The sequence below is a fragment of the Heterodontus francisci genome, chromosome 7 (assembly GCF_036365525.1).
Source record: "Heterodontus francisci isolate sHetFra1 chromosome 7, sHetFra1.hap1, whole genome shotgun sequence".
NCBI lineage: Eukaryota > Metazoa > Chordata > Chondrichthyes > Heterodontiformes > Heterodontidae > Heterodontus > Heterodontus francisci.
This window is the reverse complement of record NC_090377.1, coordinates 91,473,584-91,498,362: the sequence shown is the minus strand read 5'-3', so window position 1 is coordinate 91,498,362 and position 24,779 is coordinate 91,473,584. Positions and strand designations below refer to the sequence as shown.

General features: G+C 46.0%; 1 long non-coding RNA gene across 1 annotated transcript in view; it reads right to left on the bottom strand.

The window, feature by feature from the left end:
- Positions 1-24,779, bottom strand: part of LOC137372146 (uncharacterized) — a 31,194-nt gene that overhangs the window by 4,851 nt on the left and 1,564 nt on the right. Inside the window, exon 2 of the long non-coding RNA XR_010975395.1 lies at positions 15,751-15,859. This is a non-coding gene — a long non-coding RNA (uncharacterized lncRNA). The remainder of the gene's footprint in view (positions 1-15,750; positions 15,860-24,779) is intronic.

Genomic DNA, 24,779 nt, shown 5'->3' with positions numbered 1-24,779 from the left:
TACAGTAGGGAGGGAGTCGCCCTGGGCGTCCTCAACATCGACTCCGGACCCCATGACGTCTCATTGCATCAGGTCAAACATGGGCAAGGAAACCTCCTACTGATTACCACATACTGCCCTCCCTCAGCTGATGAATCAGTACTCCTCCATGTTGAACAGCACTTGGAGGAAGCACTGAGGGTGGCAAGGGTGCAGAATGTACTCTGGGTGGGGGACTTCAATGTCCATCACCAAGAGTGGCTCGGTAGCACCATGACTGACTGAGCTGGCCGAGTCCTAAAGGACATAGCTGCTAGACTGGGTCTGTGGCAGGCGGTGAGGGAACCAACAAGAGGGAAAAACATATTTGACCTCATCCTCACCAATTTGCCTGCCGCAGATGCACCTGTCCATGACAGTATTGGTAGGAGTGACCACCGCACGTTCCTTGTGGAAACAAAGTCCTGCCTTCACATTGAGGATGCCCACCATCGTGTTGTTTGGCACTACCACTGTGCTAAACGGGATAGATTTCGAACAGATCCAGCAATGCAAAACTGGGCATCCATGAGGCGCTGTGGGCCATCAGCAGCAGCAGAATTGTACTGAACCACAATCTATAACCTCATGGCCTGGCTTATCCCCCACTCTATCATTACCATCAAGCTGGGAGACCAACCCTGGTTCAATGAAGAGTGCAGGAAGGCATGCCAGGAGCAGCACCAGGCATACCTCAAAATGAGGTGTCAATCTGGTGAAGCTACAATCCAGGACTACTTGCGTGCCAAACAGCATAAGCAGCATGCGATAGACATAGCTAAGCGATCCCATAACCAACAGATCAGATCTAAGCTCTGCAGTCCTGCCACATCCAGTCGTGAATGGTGGTGGACAATTAAACAACTAACTGGAGGAGATGGCTCCACAAATATCCCCATCCTCAATGATGGGGGAAGTCCAGCACATCAGTGCAAAAGATAAGGCTGAAGCATTTGCAACAATCTTCAGCCAGAAGTGCCGAGTTCATGATCCATCTCGACCTCCTCCTGAAATCCTCAGCATCGCAGATGCCAGTGTTCAGCCAATTTGATTCACTCTGTGCGATATCAAGAAATGACTGAAGGCACTGGATACTGCAAAAGCTATGGGCCCTGACAACATTCCGGCAATAATACTGAAGACCTGTGCTCCAGAACTTGCTGCACCCCTAGCCAAGCTGTTCCAGTACATATACTGGCATCTACCTGGCAATGTGAAAAATTGCCCAGGTATGTCCTGTACACAAATAGCAGGACAAGTCCAACCTGGCCAATTACTGCCCCATCAGTCTACTCTCAATCATCAGTAAAGTGATGGAAGGTGTTGTTGACAGTGCTATCAAGTGGCACTTGCTTAGCAAAAACCTGCTCAGTGACCCTCAGTTTGGGTTCCACCATGGCCACTCAGCTCCTGACCTCATTACAGCCTTGGTTCAAACATGGACAAAAGAGCAGAACTCAAGAAATGAGTTGAGAGTGACTGCCCTTGACATCAAGGCAGCATTTGACTGAGTGTGGCATCAAGGGGCCCTAGCAAAACTGAAGTCAATGGGAATCGGGGAAAGCTCTCCGCTGGTTGGAGTCATACCCAGCACAAAGGAAGATGGTTGTGGATGTTGGAGGGCAATCATCTCAGCACAAGGACATCACTGCAGGAGTTCCTCAGTGTAGTGTCCTAGGCCTAACCATCTTCAGCTGCTTCATCAATGACCTTCCTACAATCATAAGGTCAGAAGTGGGGATGTTTGCTGATGATTGCACAATGTTCAGCACCATTCACGACTCCTCAGATACCGAAGTAGTCCGTGTAGAAATACAACAAGACCTGGACAAAATCCAGGCCTGGGCTGATAAGTGGCAAGTAACATTCACGCCACACAAGTGCCAGGCAATGATCATCTCCCACAAGAGAGAATCTTACCATCTCCCCTTGACATTCAATGGCATTACCATCGCTGAATCCCATACTATCAACATCCTGGGGGTTACCATTGACCAGAAACTGAATTGGGGTAGCCATATAAATACTCTGGCTACAAAAGCAGGTCAGAGGCTAGGAATTCTGCGGCCAGTAACTCAGCTCCTGACTCTCCAAAGCCTGTCCACCATCTACAAGGCACAAGTCAGGAGTGTGATGGAATACTCTCCACTTGCCCGGATGGGTGCAGCTCCAACAACACTCAAGAAGCTCGACACCATCCAGGACAAAGCAGCTCCCTTGATTGGCACCCCATCCACAAACATTCACTCCCTCCACCACCGACACACAGTGGCAGCAGTGTGTACCATCTACAAGAAGCACTGCAGCAACGTATCAAGGCTCCTTTGACAGCACCTTCCAAACCCGCAACCTCTACCAACTAGAAGGACAAGGGCAGCAAATGCATGGGAACACCAGCACCTGCAAGTTCCCCTCCAAGCCACACACCATGCTGACTTGGAACTATATTGCCATTCCTTCATTGTCACTGGGTCAAAATCCTGGAACTCCCTTCCTAACAGCCCTGTGGGTGTCCCTACCCCACACGGACTGCAGAGGTTCAAGAAGGCAGTTCACCACCACCTTCTCAAGGGCAATTAGGGATGGGCGATAAATGCTGGCATAGCCAGCGATGCCCACATCTCATGAATGAATCAAAAACTTATTAAATAAATAAGGCAAGGTAGCCAACCTGTACCTAGATTTCTAAAATGCTGCTCCATTTTTCCTTCCTTCCTGTAGAATTCAGCTAAGGGGAAGGAAAGTCAATAAGGGAAAGCTCTTTTATTCGGAAGAAAATTAAAAATTTACGTTAAGTTTAATTTCATATTTTTTTAAAATGTCAAATTTCCTGCCAGTATTGGAAGCCCTCAAGCAGGATCTCCTTTCTGCTCGGCTACTTTATGACATTAATTACAGGGAACAATGTTCGTGTCCCAGAGTGGCACCATTGTGGAACTGTGGGTGAGGCGGTGGTGGGGGTGGGGGAGGGGGTGGGGAGGGGCTGGTTTGGTGGGTGAAACTTCCAACCAGCCATAGGGTCACCCACAAATGTCCAACCCCAGAAAACTGTGCTGAAGGAAGTGGAAATACTTTATGATAGACATATAATTGGTTGAACAATAGAACCCAGAGGATGGTGGTACAGGGATTGTCATCAGCCTGGGACAATGTTATCAATGGGGTCCTACAGGGGTCTGTTTTGGAACATCCTTTGTTTAATATCTTCATAAATAATCTAGAGCTAGGAGTCACAAGCACAGTGGCTAAATTTTCAAATAAGAACAAAAGGAATAGGGACAGGAGTAGGTCATTCAGCACCTCGTGCCTGCTCTGGCATTCAGTAAGACCATGGCTGACTTTCTACCTCAGTTACACCTCCTCACACTATCCCCAGATCCCTTGATTCCCTTAGAATCCAAAAATCTGTTGATCTCTGACTTGAATATACTGAATGGCTGAGCATCCACAGCACTCTGCGGTAGAGAATTCCAAATGTTCAGAACCCTGTGAGTGAAGAGGTTTCTCCTCATCTCAGTCATAAGTGATTGATCCCTTATTCTGAGACTGTGACCCCTAGTTCTAGACTGCCCAGCCAGGGGAAACATTGTCCCAGCATTTACCCCGTCAAGCGCCTTAAGAGTTTTATATGTTTCAATGAGGTCACCTCTCATTCTTCTAACGCTAGGGAGTATAGGATAGTCTACTCAGTCACTCTTCATTGGACAATTTCTTCATCCCAGAAATCAGTCTAGTGAACCTTTTTAAGCGCTCCTTCTAAGGCAAGTATATCCTTTCTTAGGTAAGAAGAGCAAAACTGTACACAGTACTCCAGGTGTGGACTCACCAAGGCCCTATACAATTACAGTAAGATTTTATTACTCTTCTCCTCCAATTCCTTAATTACAAAGGCTAACATACCATTTGCTTTCCTAATTGTTTCTTGTACCTGCATGTTAACTTTCTGTGATTAATATATAAGAACACTCAGATCCCTCTCATGCGAACGGATCTTCTTCTTCCCCAGGCGTCGGGTTCCATGGTGGGGGGAGGGGGGAGGGCAGCTTGAAGATGGCTCCAGATGAGGCCCGCCATGGACCTCGATGCCGTGAGGGCCCGGCCTGATCCTCCCAGCGGCAGCTAGGTTCCATGGTGGCTCCCTCTGCCGCTGGGCAACAGGACCACAATTAAAATATTCAAATCAATAAAATGAATGAATTAACATACACCCCCGGGTACTGCCTGTGTGGAGTTTGCAAGTTCTCCCTGTGTCTGCGTGGGTTTTCTCCGGGTGCTCCGGTTTCCTCCCACAAGCCAAAAGACTTGCAGGTTGATAGGTAAACTGGCCATTATAAATTGTCACTAGTATAGGTAGGTGGTAGGGAAATATAGGGACAGGTGGGGATGTTTGGTAGGAATATGGGATTAGTGTAGGATTAGTATAAATGGGTGGTTGATGTTCGGCACAGACTCGGTGGGCCGAAGGGCCTGTTTCAGTGCTGTATCTCTAATCTAATCTAATCTAAACACCTACCTGCGATCTTGAGGGCCCGCCGCGATCTTCAGCAGTGGGGAGGGGGGAGGAGGTAAGCTTGTCAGTGCAGGGGGTGGGGGGGTGGGGTGGTGGGAGGGACGGGGTCCAATAAACGTAATGGGTGTAGGGGATGGTGGGAAGAGTTGAACTGTAAACTTTGTGCAGTTTGGAGTGGTAAAGGTCAGATGTTATAGGTAAGTGTTTTTTTGTGGGGGAGGGGGAAACAGGGAAAATAGTTAATGTAATTGTTATTGGGGAGGTGGGAAAGCGGCACTAGAAATTTATTTAGTTAATTTTGGGGGTCTGTCTTTAAAAATATAAATAGGCGGCAGGGCTGGCTGCCTTTAAAAATTGCGCCAGCGCCTGCACACAGGCAGCTGATGCCATTGCCAGAGTTGGACAGCCCGCCCCTCCACGAGATTGGGCGAAGTAAGGCACCCTGGTTATTTAAATGAGCCGCCACACTTAAGATCGCGGTGGCTCTTTGGTGTGTGGCCTGCGTGGGCGGGCCACCATTTATTGAGCTCGCCGCCGACATCAGTGGCGGCCTCTTAAAATCCAGCCCATATTTTCTAGTCTCCCACCGTTTAAAAAATATTCTGCTTTTCTATTTTCCTACCAAAGTGAATAATTTCACATTTCTCCACATTACATTTCATCTGCCACATGCTTTCCCACTCATTTAGTCTGTCTAAATCCTTTTGCAGCCTTTTTTGCATCCTCCTCACAGTTTACTTTTCTGCCTTCGTACATCAACAAACTTGGATGCATTACACTCAATCCCCTCATTTAAGTCATTGATATAGATTGTAAAAAGCTGAGGCCCGAGCATTGATCCTTGTGGTATCCCACTAGTTACAGCCTGCCAACCTGAAAATGACCTGTTTATTCCTACTCTCTGTTTGCTGTCCATTAACCAATTCTCAACCCTAACTAATACCCCCAATCTCATGAGCCCTAATTTGATGTAAATGGTACAAAGCTAATGAAGATGGTGGACTCCAAAGATGTACAGGATAAGCTACAGGAAGATTTGAAATATACTTGGGCATTACAAAGAGCTTTACATGGGGACCAAAAGTCCTGGAATGAATAGCACTCAAGCCGAAAGAAAATAATGTGCATGGAAAATGTAATAAATCTGGGATTCTGATTGACAATAAATTGAAGCTATTGTAACAATGCTCACTGGCAGTGAGTGAAGTAAATCAGATTTTGGGATGCATTAAAAGATCAATATTGAAACAAGATAGGGAGATAATCCTGTTACTTTATAAATCATTGGTATGATCACATTAGAATACTGCGCATTGTTCTGATTGCCTCACTACAGAAAGGATATTGCAGAGACTGAATAGTAACAGAAGTTGATGATTGAGGGGGATGGAGGGATTAAATTATGAGGAACAATTATGTAAAATGGGCATGCTGTCACTGGAAAAGAGAAGTTTGAGAGGATATGTAATTGATGTTTTTAGGATTCTAAAGGGACTAGATAATGTTGGCCATGATAAACCGTTTCAGAATAGTAGACCCATTTGTGCTTGGAGGGGATAAATTCAGAACTAATCTGCGGACCATTGGCCTTGATATTAACCTCTCCCCACATGATGGGTGGGAGACAGTCGGGGTTAACTTGGAGGATTAAAAATTGAAAATCGGGCAACATGTCACTAACACACTGCATATGCACCTGCCGCAATTCTTGAAGAGGCATAACACTTTGTTATAATATTTAAATCAGGCTCCCACAGTGCAATCAGTTCCTAAGGCTTTCCACCACTGGGGTTTTCCCTCACCTTGGGCTGAATTTTATGGAGACAAAGTGGATGGTTATGGAGGCATGGGGGACATAAAAACGGGATGGGATATGTCGGACAGGAAGTCCAACGTTGTGACGTCCCATCCCGATTTTCTGCGTAGCAGCAACCTTGGCAGATGGAGGTCCGACATCGATGCGACAGGCAGGTAATTAAGATACTTTAGAGGCCAATTGAAAATGATTTTATTCAGCAGATGCAATTTTCTTAATGGTGCACAGATCTCACAGGGCTTCAGAAACTCGCCTCCTTCAAGGAGGCAAAATAGAGGCGGTGGAGCATGGCTGACTGGAAGGGGAGGCTATCGAAGGGCAACCATCGAGGGCCTGGAAGGGCCCCCTAAGGGAGGGTTGACCTTAGGTGTCAAGCGTGAGGAGAAGGTGTGCTCCGCTGCAGGGGGGCCAATACAAGGATGGCAACGGGCAAGTGACAACTGGTCAAAGATTACAAGTGGGGGCATCAAGAGGGAGACATTGTCAGCAAAGGACTGCCTTTCAGGGAGAGGCCACTTATCATGGGCCTCATTCACCCAGGCTTCGGGAACCCCATAGAAGATGAGGTGATCCTGACTGGGAGGGAGGGCCAGGCACCTGCAGCAGCATTGCAACGGCCTATAAGCCTGCAGGAGATTCCTCAGTTGCCTCCGGATATGAAATAAGGGCAAAGAAGACAGAGAGAGGGAGAGAGAACTGCCCTACGCAGAATGAGTACAGGTCAAGGCTCAACTACCTGCAGATGTCTGAGAGCCAGTGCCAACGACATTTCCGCCTCTCCAGGGAGGCCGTGACAGATCTGTGTGCTATGATGCATAATGAGCTGTGCCCCAGGGGACTTGGTGGGAATGCAATACCAGTGGCCCTGAAGGTCACTGTGGCGCTGAACTTCTGAAACAATGATCCCTGGATCAATTCAGGGATCTACAGGGGACATGTGTGGAATTTTTCAGTCTGCAGCACATTGATGCATCAAGGAGGTCACCAATGCCCTTTTCAGGAGGGCTGGAGCTTATGTGCGCTTCAGAACGGATCCTAACTCCCAAGCTGAGAGGGCCATTGGTTTCGGGGCCATTGCAGGATTCCCCCAGGTGCAGGGTGTCGACTGCACACATGTGGCCATCAACGCTCCTGCACACCAGCCAGTGGCCTTCCTCAACAGAAAGGGCTTCCACTCCCTCAATATAAAACTGGTTTGCGACCACTGTAAACAGATTACGCAGGTCTGCAGGTCCCTGGGAGGTTGCCATGATGCCTACATTTTGAGGCAGTCCCAGGTGCCTGAACTTTTCCGGTCTCCCTCCAGCCTTCAGGGATGAATCCTTGGAGAATGGCTGCTGACTCCAGTAAGGAACTCACACATGGATGCAGAGGAGAGTTACAACGCCTGCCATGGGACAACATAAGTGACCACTGAGCAGGCCATTGGTCTGCTGAAGATAAGATTCAATGCCTGTATCGTAGTGGAGCCCTCCAATATGCCCCGGTGAGGGTCTCACTTATCGTCATGGTTTGCTGTGCGCTGCACAAACTTACTCTGCAGAGGGGGAGCTGATGAGCAACGAGGAAAGTGATGAGCGAGATGCCTGCTCAGACGATGATGATGTGGAGTGGGAAGATGGGCCACTTGGCCAGATGAAGGGCCAAGATTGGACATGAGAGACACGCAAGGAAGGCTCGTGATGCCCTTATACATTTGCGTTTCATTTGATCTTTTATGGCCTTTATACCTTCTCCAATAAAGCCATTCCTTGATGCAGCCATCTTTCGGCCTTCCTTAATGATGTAATGCCTCATGGGACATTCACACAGAACATATCTGCTGAGGCTTCAGAGTTGACTCCTCGCAGCATGTTCATAGAGTCTGGGATGCAGCGAACGGCCAAGCCCATGATGCAGGGGAAAGGGAGGGAGTCCATGTCTGGCAGCAAAAGTTTATTCACATGCGTTAAATAGATTGACAATGTTATCAAAATCAAGCGAACACCCGTGAAGACCCAGTGATTCTATGTGCACTTCTTAATTCTCTTACATGCACTCTTACACCATTGTCCCCGTGCGCTGACAGCTGAGGCGGAGGCTGCCTGCTGACATTGTTACCCTGTGGCTAGGCATGACCAAGTCAGTTGTCCTTAGGATGCCTTGGGCCTGGAGACTCCTGGCTAGCTGGGGTCCTCCTGCACTGAAGCAGTATTGCCTTCTTTCGGCAGGGATGTAGGAGGATCTGGCGACACGGGCAGAGGAGCTGGTGCCTGCACCAAGAGCATCCTGAGAGGAGCCCCCAGCTGGGGGAGGTACACGCTCCTCCTCCCTATCAAGGCAGACCTCTGCCTTGCTGCTGACCTGAGAGGCCAGAGGACCAGGTGGTGACTGGAGGTCCCTTGTCCCCCTCTCGCCTTGCCACTGCGGCCTTGATGCCATGATGAGGATGAGGGTATGGAGGTCTGCATGAATGTCCTGCAGACATTGAGTGCTCTGCTGGATGTGGCTCTCCATCACAGCTGCCAATCTGTCAATGGAGGAGGCCACTTGTGCATCAGTCAGAGACAATGTCAAGCTCAAGGCTTGGATGGACTTCTCCATTGTCCACGCTTGGGCACGCATAGCCGCTGGCATCTCTGCCAGATGTTGCCACACCTCTCGCTGCAGCTCCAGCATTTCCCTTGTAGCTGCCAATACCAGAGACACATCATGAGCCTGGGGCTCAACATGGGCCTGGCCTCCTACAGACCTCCGAGTGTGAGAATCCTGGACTGCCACAGTCTCTGCCAGCTGCTCGGACAAGTGTGTCCTGTTCCCACTAGCTACTGTGCCCACCTCTAAGGTTGCACGAAAACCCATCGAGATGCATGTATCTGCTCTGGTGGAGGAGTATGAGGTGCCGTTAGACCCTCTGAGGCTTCTTCCTCCCCCTCAGAGGTGGCAGGAGATACCATGGATTCCAGTGTTCTCTGCTGTGTCACAGCTTGATCTGCATGACAGATCAAAGACGTAAGGGTCCAGGATATGCCTTCCCTGCATAACAAGCACCCCGACGATGCAGACTCATGAGTGAACCATATGCATTATGAGCAGCATGGCTCCTTTGTGGCTGATGGTGCGTTGTACCCCATGGAGACCTTACTTACTGTCCTGGGAGATGCCCCTGTCTCCCCGTCTGCAATGCTGCATCTATCATTTTGGCTGGTCAGCTCCATGGCCTCCTTCTCCATTGGCATGAAGTAAGGGAATCCCACCTCTGGTCTTCACCCACTCCCTATGATTATGTGCTATCTTCTCCTGCAGGCAGAGGGAAGGGAAATGTTGGACACCTAGCAACATCAATCCCAACAAAATAGACTGCTGGCAATCTAGTTGTCACCAATGGGGGGGCACCCAGACACCTCCTGCATGTGCTCTCCTCCCAGGGATTGCACAATATTGCACTAAAGCAGGGGGCCTCATGTAACTGCCATTCTGACAGGCCGCTGACTGTCATGTGGCATCCTTTGTCTCTTTGCCATGTCTGGAGGTGGTTGATAGCTCACCTCCCAACTCACCCTCCTACCTTACCAAATGCAAAGCCCAAAAGGATTAAGGAATTAAATGATACTCACTCTCGCAGCCTGGATGAGGTCATTGAGCCACTTATGGCACTGCATCTATGTGCACAGAGTAACACTGCGGCAGCTGACCTCCTCTGCTATCTGCAGCCATGCCTGCTTGGTTTAGGTGGCAAGTCTGCTCCTCCCATCACTCAGGAACTGGATGTTCCTCCTATCCCTAATACCCTGAAGGAGCACCTGGGGGGAGGCATCTGGAAAGCCTGGGACGCACAGGGTCCCCTGTTACCCTGAGAATTCCTGCCACCTCCTCCAGGCCTTGTGAGTGCAGAGTGCACTGCAGGCCCAGCAGCCCTTTGATAATGGCCGCTTTAACCGCCGATGTGTCAGCTGACACCTTGCTCCCCACCTCTGGGCCCGACCCCGACAACATGATTGCAGGCAGAGCCTGTCTCATTAGGGTTAATTGGCCGTCTGTTGCTATTTGCGTGCAGCTGGCTGCTACTGTCCCCTACGCAGATTGCGTCTGGCTCCAGCCCTGACAGCAGGACCGGCGTTCTAAAAATAAAATCCAGACCTTCATATCTGGGTCTGTTGTAAACTAACTGAAAGAGATTGATTCCCATAATTAAGTATCAACTTAATTACTCTTATATTAAGTGACCACAAGGACAGTAGAAGGCAAACTAGATGGATGTGGATCTTTTTTTCGTCCAGCAATTCTAACGTTCCTAAATATGGCTCCTCATGCTGGTAGCAGACTCATAGACCAAGGAAGATCTCAAAGATTTTTAAACCTGCAAAAAATTGGCTTTTTAATAAACAAATAAGCTCAAATAGGATAATCTTGTACTGGGGGAGTACTTTCAATAAAAAGGTTCTCCCACTGGATTTGCTTTCCGCTTTAAGTTAAAACATCGACATCAACCTCCACTGAAAGGCAATAACGAGGCCATGTGATTTTAAATATCAGATCAGTGGTTGAGTCATGAATGAATTAAACTATGCCAATCCTTCATATCAGATGTAAAGTGTGCTTCTTCAGAAAACTAAGTTCATTGCCATTATTTAATCCTCAATATATACAGCAAAGTTTTGTTGTATTGCACCTTCTACATAAGAGTGCATAATAATCACAAACCTTTCATCATGACTCATCCTCCTTACATGTGGATAAATTGGAATTAAATAAATACTTGAACGGGAAAAATTGCAGGGCTATGGGAAGAGCAGGGAAGTTGAGACTAATTGGATAGCTCTTTCAAAGAGCTAGCACAGACACGATAGGCAAATGGCCTTCTTCTGTGCTGCATCATTCTATGATTCTACGTCCAAACTGTATGTGTAGCCTTTCAGTGATTTGGAGTCCACTGCCATTTTTCTCACTCCAAGTTTCTTAACCTCTGGAAAGAAATAAGAAATGTCTTTTCTCTGTGCAGCACCTAAGATTGAGAACTCATGATTCAGGGCATTGTGAGTACCAATGAAAAACCCATCACTTCAAAGCACAACATAAGAGCTCTGTGATGCACTGTCTGTCGTTTTACTTTCAGAACAGTATATTGATTGCTGAACATTAACTTCTTTTATAAAAACACAGGTCCAACACAATAATAATATAAGGGAAAAAATCCACAACCCCTAGTAGCTATTGTCATGCTCACGAGAAGTGTAGCAATGAAACTACAGAAACAAATCGAAAAGGTATAAAACATTAGAACAATTTTAAAAGATTGATACATTGACTGTCAACAAAATGGAGGCCAGGTCACATGACTCATACCACATCCTGCACCGTAATTCAAACCAATCAAGCCCGTCTGCATGGACATAAGACAGATAATCACACATGGATGTGAACTATACTAAAACAAATGAAAACAAAGGGCCAGATTTTCATCTCCAACTAATCTTCACTACAATGGGATGTGAATAGCCCTCATATCCTCAAAATGGGGCCATCAAAAGGCCATTGTGCAGCCCAGCAAGAACTGAAACCTAAATTCACACGGGCAGAACAAACACTTGTAAGTTCACCTTAAAATGTATCATTTTGAGGAACAAATGGGGTCTTGCTAGTACAGAATTTCAGACATCAAGATCAAGCTGGTCTCTCCTCAGTAAACATCTAAAGCCATCTTAAATACTGGCATGACTGAGAGAGAGAGAGAAAGAGACATCAGTTCCAGCCAACACAGTGGAACCCTGCTGAGACAAGCTGGAAGCCAGCTACAGCAGAGACAAGGGAGTGCCCTTGTAAAAACGACTCTTCTATCTGTGAGAATTGAACTAAGCCATTAGCACTGTCTTCAATGCGAAGACGACTGCCAGAAACCTGCAACTGTCCAACAATTACCAGACAACCAGCAATGAGATCTGCAACTGTAGAATTCACCTTCCAAGAGGATGCCACAGGTTTTCCCAGAAACAACATTTTTACACCTTGAGCTCTTCCCCTTTACTTTCTATCTGTCTTCTCTAGAGAGTGTACGAGAGTGAATGCATATGTGAGTGGTGTTGCAAACATTTTGGGGCATGAATATTGTTTAATAAATAGTTAATCAACCTACAAGAAAATCTGTCACTGTCTGTTTATTTGGCAAGTAAAACACAGAGGTTGAATCACTCGTAACACAAAAACACGGTCTGTGGTCAGTTGGGAGGTGAACAGTGGAAACCAGCAACACCATCACCCACCTGTCCATAATACTCTATTGTCTCTCCACTAGTGGAGTGGGGCGGTTGGATAATCCAATTACAGGGTGGCAAATGTTTATAGGCAGTTTGCGTTATAAATGTGGACATAGGTATTTCTAATGGAAAACGTTGACAGGAAGAATGCATTGGGGTAAGCTTTCTCATCTATTAAGACAATCTCCCATTGTATTATTCATGATAAATCAGAATATGGTATCTTTAATTTCTCTCTTCTATCTTCTCTCTCTTTCTGTTTTTGCCTCTTCCTCTGTCCTCTTCTGATTTTCATTTTGTCTCTTTGGTGGTGGATGGCATGTAGTGTGGCAGGTAAAGGAGCCACCAAAAGCTTTAGGCTACATTTAGGTTGGTGACAAGGAAAATGCCCTCCTCAGCAGTTTACTTACCATTTCCTTCCCTAATCACTCATGCTTCCCCCATCACACTGCTAACATCTTGTCCCTTACTTCTTCCCATTGCCCTCTCCCTACATAGCATTTCTCATTCCCATCACTACTCACATTTCTTTCCCTTTGAATTGCCTGCTCAACCACTGCATGCTGCCCATTGCTGTACTGCCATTCACCTCACTGTTAACTCTCCATTCACTCTTCCCCATCCACCTGCTATCCAAATGGCAGTTGATGAGGTCGGAGGTACCCTCACCCTTTTAAACTCCAGACCGATCCGTCTCTCGCAAAAAGGATTTGCCCACTTTCAAGATTCAACTTGTTAATGAAGTAGTCATGTAAGAATGATGTCATGCAGACCCCCACCTGCCAAGAATGAGGCATACTGATTTCGGCATATGAGTATTGATTTTAAAACTGTGGCTGGAGTGAAGAAATGACTGGTTTGAAGATCACCAGACACTTGGCTGAAAAAACATTTGCATACTAAGAGACATTGCTTGGAGAGACAAAGGAATTGCTCACTGATTCAATTAGCAGCGATTGGTCTGACAATGGTTCCACATCTTGTTGGTAAGAGATAGCACTACACTCACCCCACTGAGAGCTTTGAAATCCACAAACTCGCAGGACTGCTCCTTAATAAGGAGCTAGTCACATGACTAACCTGCTGGGCAACCTGGGGTTTTTTGAATTGTGCCACAGAGAAAGGAACAGGAGGCTGTGTGCAACTGAAGCTGAAACAAGCAAATCTGTCACCTGGTTGTCTCTCTCTCTCGCTTTCTCCCAAGCCACCGGACCCACGGAAGACATGTAAACCTCAAGAGAGAAAAGACTCCTACATCGGAACAAGTTGAAGCGTGAATTGGGCCCCAATGAATTGCAAGACTTACCGGGAACCAAAGACTCCACATTGAACTTAAAGGACTGTAACTACCTGATATTGCCTCAAACTTTTCCCCTTTATTCCTTCTACTTTTACTGTCTCTATCTGCTTGTGTGTTTATCGCGTATGCATGCTACCACGGTTGCGTCGCATATTTGTAGTCGTTAACTGGATTAGAGTTTAAAATTAATAAACTTCTACCTTTCTTGTTTAAATCTAAGGAAACCTGTTTGATTTCTTTGCCTTTCAATTGGAGCAGTGAACAAGGATTCACTAAGGGGGAAGCTAAAAACACTGTTTTAAAATTAAACCATGTTACGGTTAAACCAGGCAAAGGCTGAGAGGGAACCCCCTCTCACCTGGTCGTAACAGTGAGGAAAGAAACTGTCTGCCTTATTATTTATCTCATAGCTGTTAGCAAGTCAGGTAATTAGTTAGCTTCAAAATTCAACGGATTTTTTAAAAACATCACTCTCTCAACTCACTTTCTGACCCTAGTGTCTCTCTCTCACACACACTTTTTCTGACATTACTGTGTGCCTCTCTTTCTCGGCTTTAAACATTTTGTGATGTTTACAGAGCACAAAACAGAAGCGACAACAGGCGTGTAATTTTTTTTCTCACTCTTGCACATAAGTTCATCCAAACACACAGAATCTTTTTTTTAAAGACTTGATTAATTTTACCTGTAGCTTTTAAAATTCATCCTCTAGCTTTTTTCAAAATAATTTTGAAAACCAACTGAACTAGAATTGCTAGGGTTGAAGAAAAATATTCCTCCTCCAGCTTTTCTTGGAACAGTACTTGATGCATCCTGGGAAACTAGATACACTGCACATGCTCAGACTGAACAATCCAAATTCAGCACATAGTCACAGCTCTGGGTAAAAATATCAACCCCAACCCAGTCTTTTGAGAGTGGCTGAGGCTTTCAAGGAAAAACTTTAATGAGGGCATTAAAAGACAATTTAATGCTGTTAGCGGGAATGAATCTAGAAGAATCACTCGACACTCAGGTCTGCTCCAATGTCAAACAGTTTATTTAGTTATGCCAGCGGGGAGCAGGTCACTGGTCTGTCCAGATGCCTCTCCACCGAACAAAGGAAAATCCACAACGGATATATAGTTACTCAGCCCATCCCGGCTGGACATAATCCAATCATAACGGTTATTGATTACATACATTACACATATTCCAATTAGATTACTCATTAGGCATCATGTGGCTACGTGATCAGCTCATGCAAGCCCCCTGATCATCTTGTGATGTTTCCCAGACCCCCTTATCAACTATCCCTGAGTCTTCACAATGAATCCTTTTACCTTTATCAAGCTTGCATTCCTGATTGCTTCGTGCTGTCTGTAGTTACACAAAGCAGCTGTCTTATACACTGATATGAGGGGCCTCCTTGGTCAGCCTAACTGTCTGTGTCTCACAGTACCATTCTCAGGGATATGACTTAGCCAATCTTGTTCCCACAGTGCCTTGGGTGAGTACTCCATTTTGTAACAATATGTGGCTATACTTTCAACTTGTACATGAGTGTATATATATATATATATGTTCACTAGGATTATATGAATCTACTTACTCAAATAACATTTAAACAGTATGATATTTACTGCAGGTGCCTCTGCGCTTGGGAATACCCTACAGCACAACAAATGCTATTGTGAAATATGTATTTTTTGACTTTTAAAAATTTGGTTCAAACCTGTATTTTACACCTTTAAAGGTGTTACAGAGGGAAAAAAGAGTGATTTTCAGAGAGCATTTAGAGAGAATTGTGGGAACTGGGTGGCTATCTGAGTGGCAAGTTTCTACAAGCATTTGGCTCAGATTTTGCAATCAGCAGAAAATGAATGGTGCTCACCGTCACTGCACTTTCGCTTGCCCAGACTTTCTGTGGACTTTTACACTGTGATTTGAAGTTAATCGAGAGCCAAAACAACATGGTGCCCTCTACAGGGGATCTGGAACATCTGTGAACAGAGCAAGCAATGGTGTGTCTCCTCAACCAATTAGATTGAAGTATCCTTACTCTGATATGCAGAGTTTAAACCAGGAAATGTAAGTTAGAATATTTAATTTAATGTAAAATCATGTACAGATGGCAAAATAGAAAGAGGGAAAGAATGATGGGATTAAGACAGAGATAAAAGAGAAAGAAAAAGTAAAAATGATTTATTCTCCAACAATAATTAAAATCTGAAGAAATAAGACTTTACACTTGTAAAAGTACATTTTCCAAGCCAGAGAGGTAGTTTGGCAGTAATTAAGACTGAGCACACTGTTAAAAATTCCCGTACACTTGAATGGACAAGCCCTAACTTTTCTATGTGTTTAGCACGTATCTGGTGGATACTACAGTTTCACGCCATTGTACGTGTACAAATGTCAAGTCACTTTGTAGATACTGGTTTAGCGAAGCTTATGGAGAAGGAAGACAACTCAGACAGCAACTTTCCACGTTTAACTGCACATGTGTGGATGCCGGAACTTGCTGTCCAGTTTACTGCTTAATAATATGGTGAGTGCTGATGTGGCCTCAGCATTATCCTAAATGCAAAATGCAGGCCATTATATGTGTGGACATAGGAATTAAGTGTGAGAAAAAGATGACACAAACAGTGTGATAAAAACATAACAACAGGAAGTCGAGTGGGACAGACTTAAGGTTTTTACTATGATTATTAATTTATAGAATCCATTTAACTTAGGTTTTATAATGCTCTTATCCACGCACATTCCCATAAGGTTCTGAATCAGAGCAGTTAACATTGGAAGACATCAATCTACAATTGTCTTGCTGTTGTCAGTGTGTTATACAGAGACAATCATGAGGCGTAGATGGACTGAATTAGCTGATAGAAACATTGTGGAGCAGTCAGTATTCATGTCTAGCAGAAAGACAAAACAAAATTCCCACAGGCGTGTGAAGTCTTCCATTAAATGGACAACATGTGAAACATGTCTATTTTGACACACAGATGCAGGTGTGAAAAAGTTGAAACATGGGGACAATGAACAAATGCTTCCCTTCGAAGAAAAGGGGAGCGACGCGTCCAAACTAATAGAGGGGTAATTAACAAAAAAGAGCCCTTGGCGACCATCTAATTTGGCTTTGGACAAAGCTTGTTTTTGATTGGGCTTTGTGGGAATTTTTAAAATAGGACCAGTATCAAAAATCTGTTTTGCAAACAGTTCATTTCTGTACTTACAGTTATTTCATTAGTTATTAATGTTAACATTTTCAAATAATTTCTATTATCAACAAGGGTTACCAACATTCCTGGATTGCCTAGTAGTCTCCTGGAATGAGGCATGGATAACCCAGGTGCTGCTGCTCAAAGCCTGGGCAAGGACCCCTACCACCACTGCCCACCCACCCTCCCCAAAACACACCGCCCCCTGCTCCCACCCCAACATCCCCACTGCAGAAAGCCAGGATTGGCCTTTGTGCTGGGAACAATCAGAAATTGTGGAGGGTTCAAGATTTGCGGGGTGAGAGAGACTGGGGGATGGAGGACAGGGATAATGGGTATTAAGGAGAGAAAAAGAATGGGAAAAGGGTGTTGGGGAGACATGAAGACTGGGGAACGTAGGATTGGGATAATAGGGATCAGGGAGAGGGATAATGTGGTAGAGGGCCAATGGAGGGTCCGGGAGACTGTGGACTGGATTTGGGGAAAGAGAGGTCAGGGAATGGTTTAGAAATATTGGTGCTGAGCTGAATTAATGGCAATGTGCCCTATTAGTGCCGCAAATCCATACTACTTCCCTTTGTGCAATCTCTTGGTTTGGTTCAGGTTGGTGTGTGCCTGTCGGTTTTGAAGCTTCAAGTCCCTGTATAGATCTGCTCTGACTGAGGCTCCAAGTACAGAGCTGTCAGCTTTGCAAAGAACTTGAGTCCAAAGAGACAGGGAGAGAGATGCAACAACATTTACAGATGTCACATGACCAGGTGTTGCATGGTCAGACATCATGTGGTTAGAACATCACAGGATCAAACCTTGAGGAATGCCTCCAACCAGAGTTGTCAACCTCATCATCAGCAAAATAAACATCAGAGTCCAATCCATGGGAGACCAGAGAGAGAGAGAGAAAACACAGCGGGAGCAGAGCTTTAAAAAGCACACCAAAAGGAACACAGTCGGAGACCAGAGAGAGAAAGAAAACACGGCAGGAGCAGAGCCGGGGAAAAATCAAAAAGTGAGGTCCGAGTGACCTCACAATCAACAGAGCGGGCAGGGAAACAGAGAGCCGTCGGGGTGAGCATACAGGTAAGCTGGGTTAGTACCTAAAGAGAAAGATAAGGTCTACAGTTTTTTTATATAAGTCGTGTTTTTTAGAGAATCAAGGTTCCTAGTGTAAATAATCTCTAATTTTTGAGTAATTCAAGGGAGTAAATTAAGGGTAAGTCATGGCAGGGCAGCTCGGCAGTGTGGGGTGCTCCTCCTGTGCAATCTGGGAAGTCAGGGACACTTCCAGTGTCCAGGGCAAACACGTGTGCAGGAAGTGTCTCCAGCTGCAGCTACTCGAAATCCGTGTTTCAGATCTGCAGCAGCGGCTGGGGACACTGTGGAGCATCCAAGAGGCTGAGATCATCGTGGATAGCACATACAGGGAGGTGGTCACACTGCAGGTAAAGACTGCTCAAGCAGAAAGGGAATGGGTGACTGTCAGGCAGAGTAGAAGAACTAGGCAGGTAGTGCAGGAGTCCCCTGGGTCCATCTCCCTCTCTAAGATTTTCCGCTTTGTATACCGTTAGGGGAGATAGCTTCTCAGGGGAATGCAGCAAGAGCCAGGTCTGTAGCACTACGGGTGGCTCAGCTGCACAGCAGGGAAGGAAAAAGTTTGGGAGAGCTATAATGATAGGGGATTCTATCATAAGGGGTACAGATAGATGTTTCTGTGGCCACAAACGTGACTCCAGGATGGTATTTGGCTCCCTGATGCTAGGATCAATGATGTAGTAGATGGCAGATGCAGTATAATGTGAATAAATGTGTGGTTATTCACTTTGGTAGCAAAAACAGGAAGGCAGATTATTATCTGAACGGCTATAAATTGAGAGAGGGGAATATGCAATGAGACCTGGGTGTTCTCGTACACCGGTCACTGAAGGTGCATGCAGGTGCAACAGCGGTAAAAAAGGCTAATGGTATGTTGGCCTTCATAGCGAGAGAATTCGAGTACAGGAGCAGGGATGTTTTACTGCAATTATACAGGGCCTTGGTGAGGCCACACCTGGAATATTTGTGCAGTTTTGGTCTCCTTATCTGAGGAAGGATGTTCTTAGCTGTAGAGGGAGTGCAGCGAAGGTTTACCAGACTGATTCCTGGGATGGCGGGACTGACGTATGAGGAGAGAGTGAGTCGGTTAGGATTATATTCGCTGGAGTTCAGAAGAGTGGGGGGGGTGGAATCTCTTACAAACCTATAAAATTCTAACAGGACTTGACAGGGTAGATGCAGGAAGGATGTTTCCGATGGTGGGGCAGTCCAGAACCAGGGGTCATATTCTACGGATACGGGGTAAACCTTTCAGGACTGAGATGAGGAGAAATTTCTTCACCCTGAGAGTGGTGAGCCTGTGGAATTCGCTACCACAGAAAGCAGTTGAGGCCAAAACATTGTATGTTTTCAAGAAGGAGTTAGATATAGCTCTTGGGGTGAAAGGGATCAAAGGATATGGGGGGAAAGTGGGAACAGGTTACTGAGTTGGATGATCAGCCATGATCATAATGAATGGTGGAGCAGGCTCAAAGGGCCGAATGGCTTACAGAGTGGGGGTACAGTACGGGGTGATGCATAGCCAAATATAGCAGAGAAACTAAGTCAGTCTGGAAGGCAGTGCAAATATAGACCTGTTAAGGCACAAGTGAATAATGCAAGGCTGGATTGCGTCTATTTTAATGCAAGGAAGTCTTACAAGTAAGGCAGATGAATTGAGGGCATTGATTATCACATGGGAATATGATATTATTGCTATCACAGAGTCATGGTTGAGAGAAGGGCAGGACTGGCAGCTCAATATTCCAGGGTATAGAATCTTGAGGCGTGATGGTGGTGGGGGGTGCGATAAAAGAGGAGGTGGCATTGCACTATTGATCAAGCAGTAAGGAGGGATGATATCTTAGAAGGTTCCTCAAATGAGGACATATGGGTAGAACTAAAAAACAAAAAGGGGGCAATCACTTTTCTGGGAGTGTATTACAGGCCTCCAAACAGTCAGGGAGAGATAGAGGAGCAGACATGTAGGCAAATCTCAGAGAGTCATAAAAATAATAGGGTAATAATAGTAGGGGATTTCAACTTATCCAATATTAACCGGGATAGTCTAAGTGCAAAGTACTTAAAGGGGGCAGAATTCTTAAAGTGCATTAAGGAGATCTTTTTGATTCCTGGGATGGCGGGACTGACGTATGAGGAGAGAGTGAGTCGGTTAGGATTATATTCGCTGGAGTTCAGAAGAGTGGGGGTGGGGGGGGGGGGGGGGGATCTCTTACAAACTTATAAAATTCTAACAGGACTTGACAGGGTAGATGCAGGAAGGATGTTTCCGATGGTGGGGGAGTCCAGAACCAGGGAAAGCCCTACAAGAGAAGGGGCAGTACTGGACCAAATTTTAGGGAATGAAGCCGGAGAAGTGGTAGAAGTGTCAGTGGGGAAGCATTTCGGGGATAGTGACTCTGTAAGATTTAAGATAGTTATGGAAAAGGACAAAGATGGACCGGAAATAAAGATACTGAATTGGGGGAAGGCAGATTTCAATATGATAAAACAGGATCTGGCCAAAGTGGACTGTGAGCAGCTACATGTAGGAAAGTCTACATCAGACCAGTGAGAGTCATTCAAAGAGGAAATAGCAGGGGTTCAGAGCCAACATATTCCCGTAAAGGTGACGGGTAGGATCAATAAGTCCAGGGAACACTGGATGTCAAGAGATATAGAGGATTGGATAAGGAAAAAAAAGAAGGCTTATGGCAGATTCAGATGGCTGAAAATAGTGGAGGCCCTAGAGGAGTATAGAAAGTGTATGGGGGACTTAAAAAAGTAATTAGGAGAGCAAAGAGGGGGCATGAAAAAACACTGGCGGACAAGATTAAGGAAATTCCCAAGGCGTTTTATCAGTATATTAAGGGCAAGAGGATAACCAGGGAAAGAGTAGGGCCCATTAGGGACCAAAGTGGCAATCTGTGTGTGGAGCCGGAGGATGGAGGTGAGGTTTTAAATGGTTACTTTTCATCTGTGTTCACTACGGAGAAGGACAATATAGGTGTAGAGATCAAGGAGGGGGATTGTGATATATTTGAACAAATTAGCATTGAAAGGCAGGAGGTATTAGCAGTTTTAGTGGGCTTAAAAGTGGATAGATCCCCAGGCTCAGATGAGATATATCCCAGGCTGCGATGTGAAGCAAGGGAGAAGACTGCAGGGGCTCTGACACAAATTTTCAAATCCTCTCTGGCCACAGGAGAGGTGCCAGGGGACTGGAGGACATTGGTCATCTCAATTTCTCTGCCCCCCTCACTCAGTCTAACCTGCCCCCTCTGAACTTGGGGCACTCTGTTCTTTCAGATCTAACCCAGACATGGTCATCAAACCCGCAGACAAGGGTGGTGCTGTTGTTGTATGGCGTACCGACCTCTACCTTGTAGAGGCTCAGCGCCAACTCTCAGACACTTCTTCCTACCTCCCTCTGGACCATGACCCCACCACTGAACATCAAGCTACTCTCCACAGGACTGTCACTGACATCATCTCCTCTGGAGATCTTCCGTCTACAGCTTCCAACCTCTTAGTCCCACAACTCAGGACAGCCCGCTTCTACCTCCTTCCCAAAATCCACAAACAGGACTCTCCCGGCAGACCCATTGTGTCAGCCTGCTCCTGCCCCACTGAACTTATTTCTTCCTATCTTGACTTTATCTTTTCTCCACTGGTCCAGTCTCTTCCCATCTACATCCGTGATGCTTCTGACGCCCCAAGTCATTTTGACAATTTCCAGTTTCCTGGCCCCAACCGCCTCCTCTTCACTATGGACGTCCAATCTCTCGACACCTCCATCCCTCACCAGGAAGGTTTGAGGGCTCTCCGCTTCTTCCTTCAACAGAGTCCCAACCAGTCCCCATCCACCACCACCCTCCTCTGCCTGGCTGAACTTGTTCTCACATTGAACAACTTCTCCTTCAAATCCACTCACTTCCTTCAAGTAAGTGTTGCTATGGGTACCCGCATGGGTCCTAGTCTTTTTGTGGGATATGTCGAACATTCCTTGTTCCAGTCCTACTCAGGCCCCTCCCCCAACTCTTTTTCCGGTACATTGATGACTGTATCAGTGCCGTTTCCTGCTCCCACCCCAAACTGGAAAACTTTATCAACTTTGCTTCTAATTTCCACCCTTCTCTCACCTTTACATGGTCCATCTCTGACACTTCCCTTCCTCAACTTTTCTATCTCCATGTCTGGGGATAGGCTGTCTACTAATCTCCATTATAAGCCCACCGACTCCCACAGCTACCTCGACTACACGTCTTCACACCCTGCCTCCTGTAAGGACTCCATTCCATTCTCCTAGTTTCTCCATCTCCGATGCATCTGCTCTTATGATGCTACCTTCCATGACAGCGCTTCTGATATGTCTTCCTTTTTCCTCAACCGAGGATTCCCCCAAACTGTGATTGACAGGGCCCTCAATGGTGTCCGGCCCATTTCCCGCACCTCTATCCTCACCCCTTCCCCTCCCTCCCAGAACCACGACAGGGTTCCCATTGTCCTCACTTTCCACCCATCAGCCTCCATATCCAAAGGATCATCCTCTGCCATTTCTGCCACCTCCAGCGTGATGCCACTACCAAATGCATCTTCACCTCCCTTCCCCTGTCAGCATTCCAAAGGGATCATTTCCTCCTTGACACCCTGGTCCACTCCTCCATTACCCCCACCACCTCGTCCCCTTTCCATGGCACCTTCCTCTGCAATCGCAGCAGGTGTAATGCCTGCCCATTTACCTCCTCTCTCCTCACTATCCCAGGGCCCAAACACTCCTTTTAGGTGAAGCAGCGATTTACTTGTACTTCTTTCAATGTAGTATACTGTATTCGCTACTCACGTGGTCTCCTCTACAGTGGGGAGACCAAACGCAGACTGGGTGACCGCTTTGCTGAACACCTCCACTCAGTCCGCAAGCAGGACCCCGAGCTCCGGTTGCTTGCCATTTCAACACTCCCCCCTGCTCTCATGCTCACATCTCTGTCCTGGGATTGCTACAGTGTTCCAGTGAACATCAATGCAAGCTTGAGAAACAGCATCTCATTTACCGATTAGGCACACTACAGCCTGCCGGACTGAACATTGAGTTCAATAATTTCAGAGCATGACTGGCCCCCCATTTTTACTTTTATTTTTAGTTTTTCTTTTCTTTTTTTATATTTTTTTGTGTGTTTATTTTATTTCTTCTTAGTTTGTTCAGTTTGCTTACCCACTGTTTTTTTTTCATGTTTGTACCCGCGGCTGTTCAATTTTCAGTCCGTTAACACCCTCTCTGTACTAATGCTTTGTCTTTCAACACACCATTAACATTGTTTGCCTTTGCTCCACGACCTTCTGGTCAGCTATTCTGTGACCTGATCCTATCTACACCTTCTCCTTTGTTATCTCTTGCCCCACCCCCGCTTTACTTGCTTATAACCTTTCACATTTCTAATATTTGCCAGTTCTGAAGAAGGGTCACTGACCTGAAACGTTAACTCTGCTTCTCTCTCTCCACAGATGCTGCCAGACCTGCTGAGTATTTCCAGCATTTCTTGTTTTTATTTCTGGAGGAGAGCAACTGTGTAACCATTATTCAAGAAGGGTAGTAGGGATAAACCAGGTAATTACAAGCCAGTGAATCTAACATCAGTGGTAGGGAAACTATTGGAAAAAATTCTAAGGGACAGGATTAATCTCCACTTGGAGAGGCAGGGATTAATCAAGGATAGTCAGCATGGCTTTGTCATGGGGAGATCATGTCTAACAAATTTGATTGAATTTTTTGAGGAGGTGATTAGGTGTGTAGATGAGGGTAAAGCAGCTGATGCAGTCTACATGGACTTCAGTAAGGCTTATGATAAGGTCCTGCATGGGAGATTGGTCAAGAAGGTAAGAGCCCATGGGATCCAGGGCAATTTGGCAAATTGGATCCAAAATTGGCTCAGTGGCAGGAGGCAGAGGGTGATGGTCGAAGGTTGTTTTTGCAATTGGAAGCCTGTGACCAGTGGTGTACCACAGGGATCAGTGCTGGGACCCTTGCTGTTTGTAGTGTACATTAATCATTTTGACGGGAATATAGGAGGTATGATCAGTAAGTTCGCAGATGACACGAAAATTGGTGGTGTTGTAAATAGTGAGGAGGAAAGCCTTAGATTAGAGAACGATATAGATGGGCTGGTAAGATGGGCAGAACAGTGGCAAATGGAATTTAATCCTGAAAAGTGTGAGGTGATGCATTTTCGGAGGATTTACAAGGCAAGGGAATATACAATGGATGGTAGGACCCTAGGAAGTACAGAGGGACCTTGGTGTACTTGTCCATAGATCACTGAAGGCAGCATCACAGGTAGATAGGTGGTTAGGAAGGCATATGTGATACTTGCTTTTATTAGCCGAGGCATAGACTATAAGAGCAAGGAGGTTATGATGGAGCTGTATAAAACGCTAGTTAGGCCACAGCTGGAGTATAGTGTACAGTTCTGGTCGCCACACTAGAGGAAGGATGTGATTGCACTGGAGAGGGTGCAGAGGAGATTCACCAGGATGTTGCCTGGGCTGGAGCATTTCAGCTATGAAGAGAGACTGGATAGGCTAGGGTTGTTTTCCATAGAGCAGAGAAGGCTGAGGGGGGGAACCTGGTTGA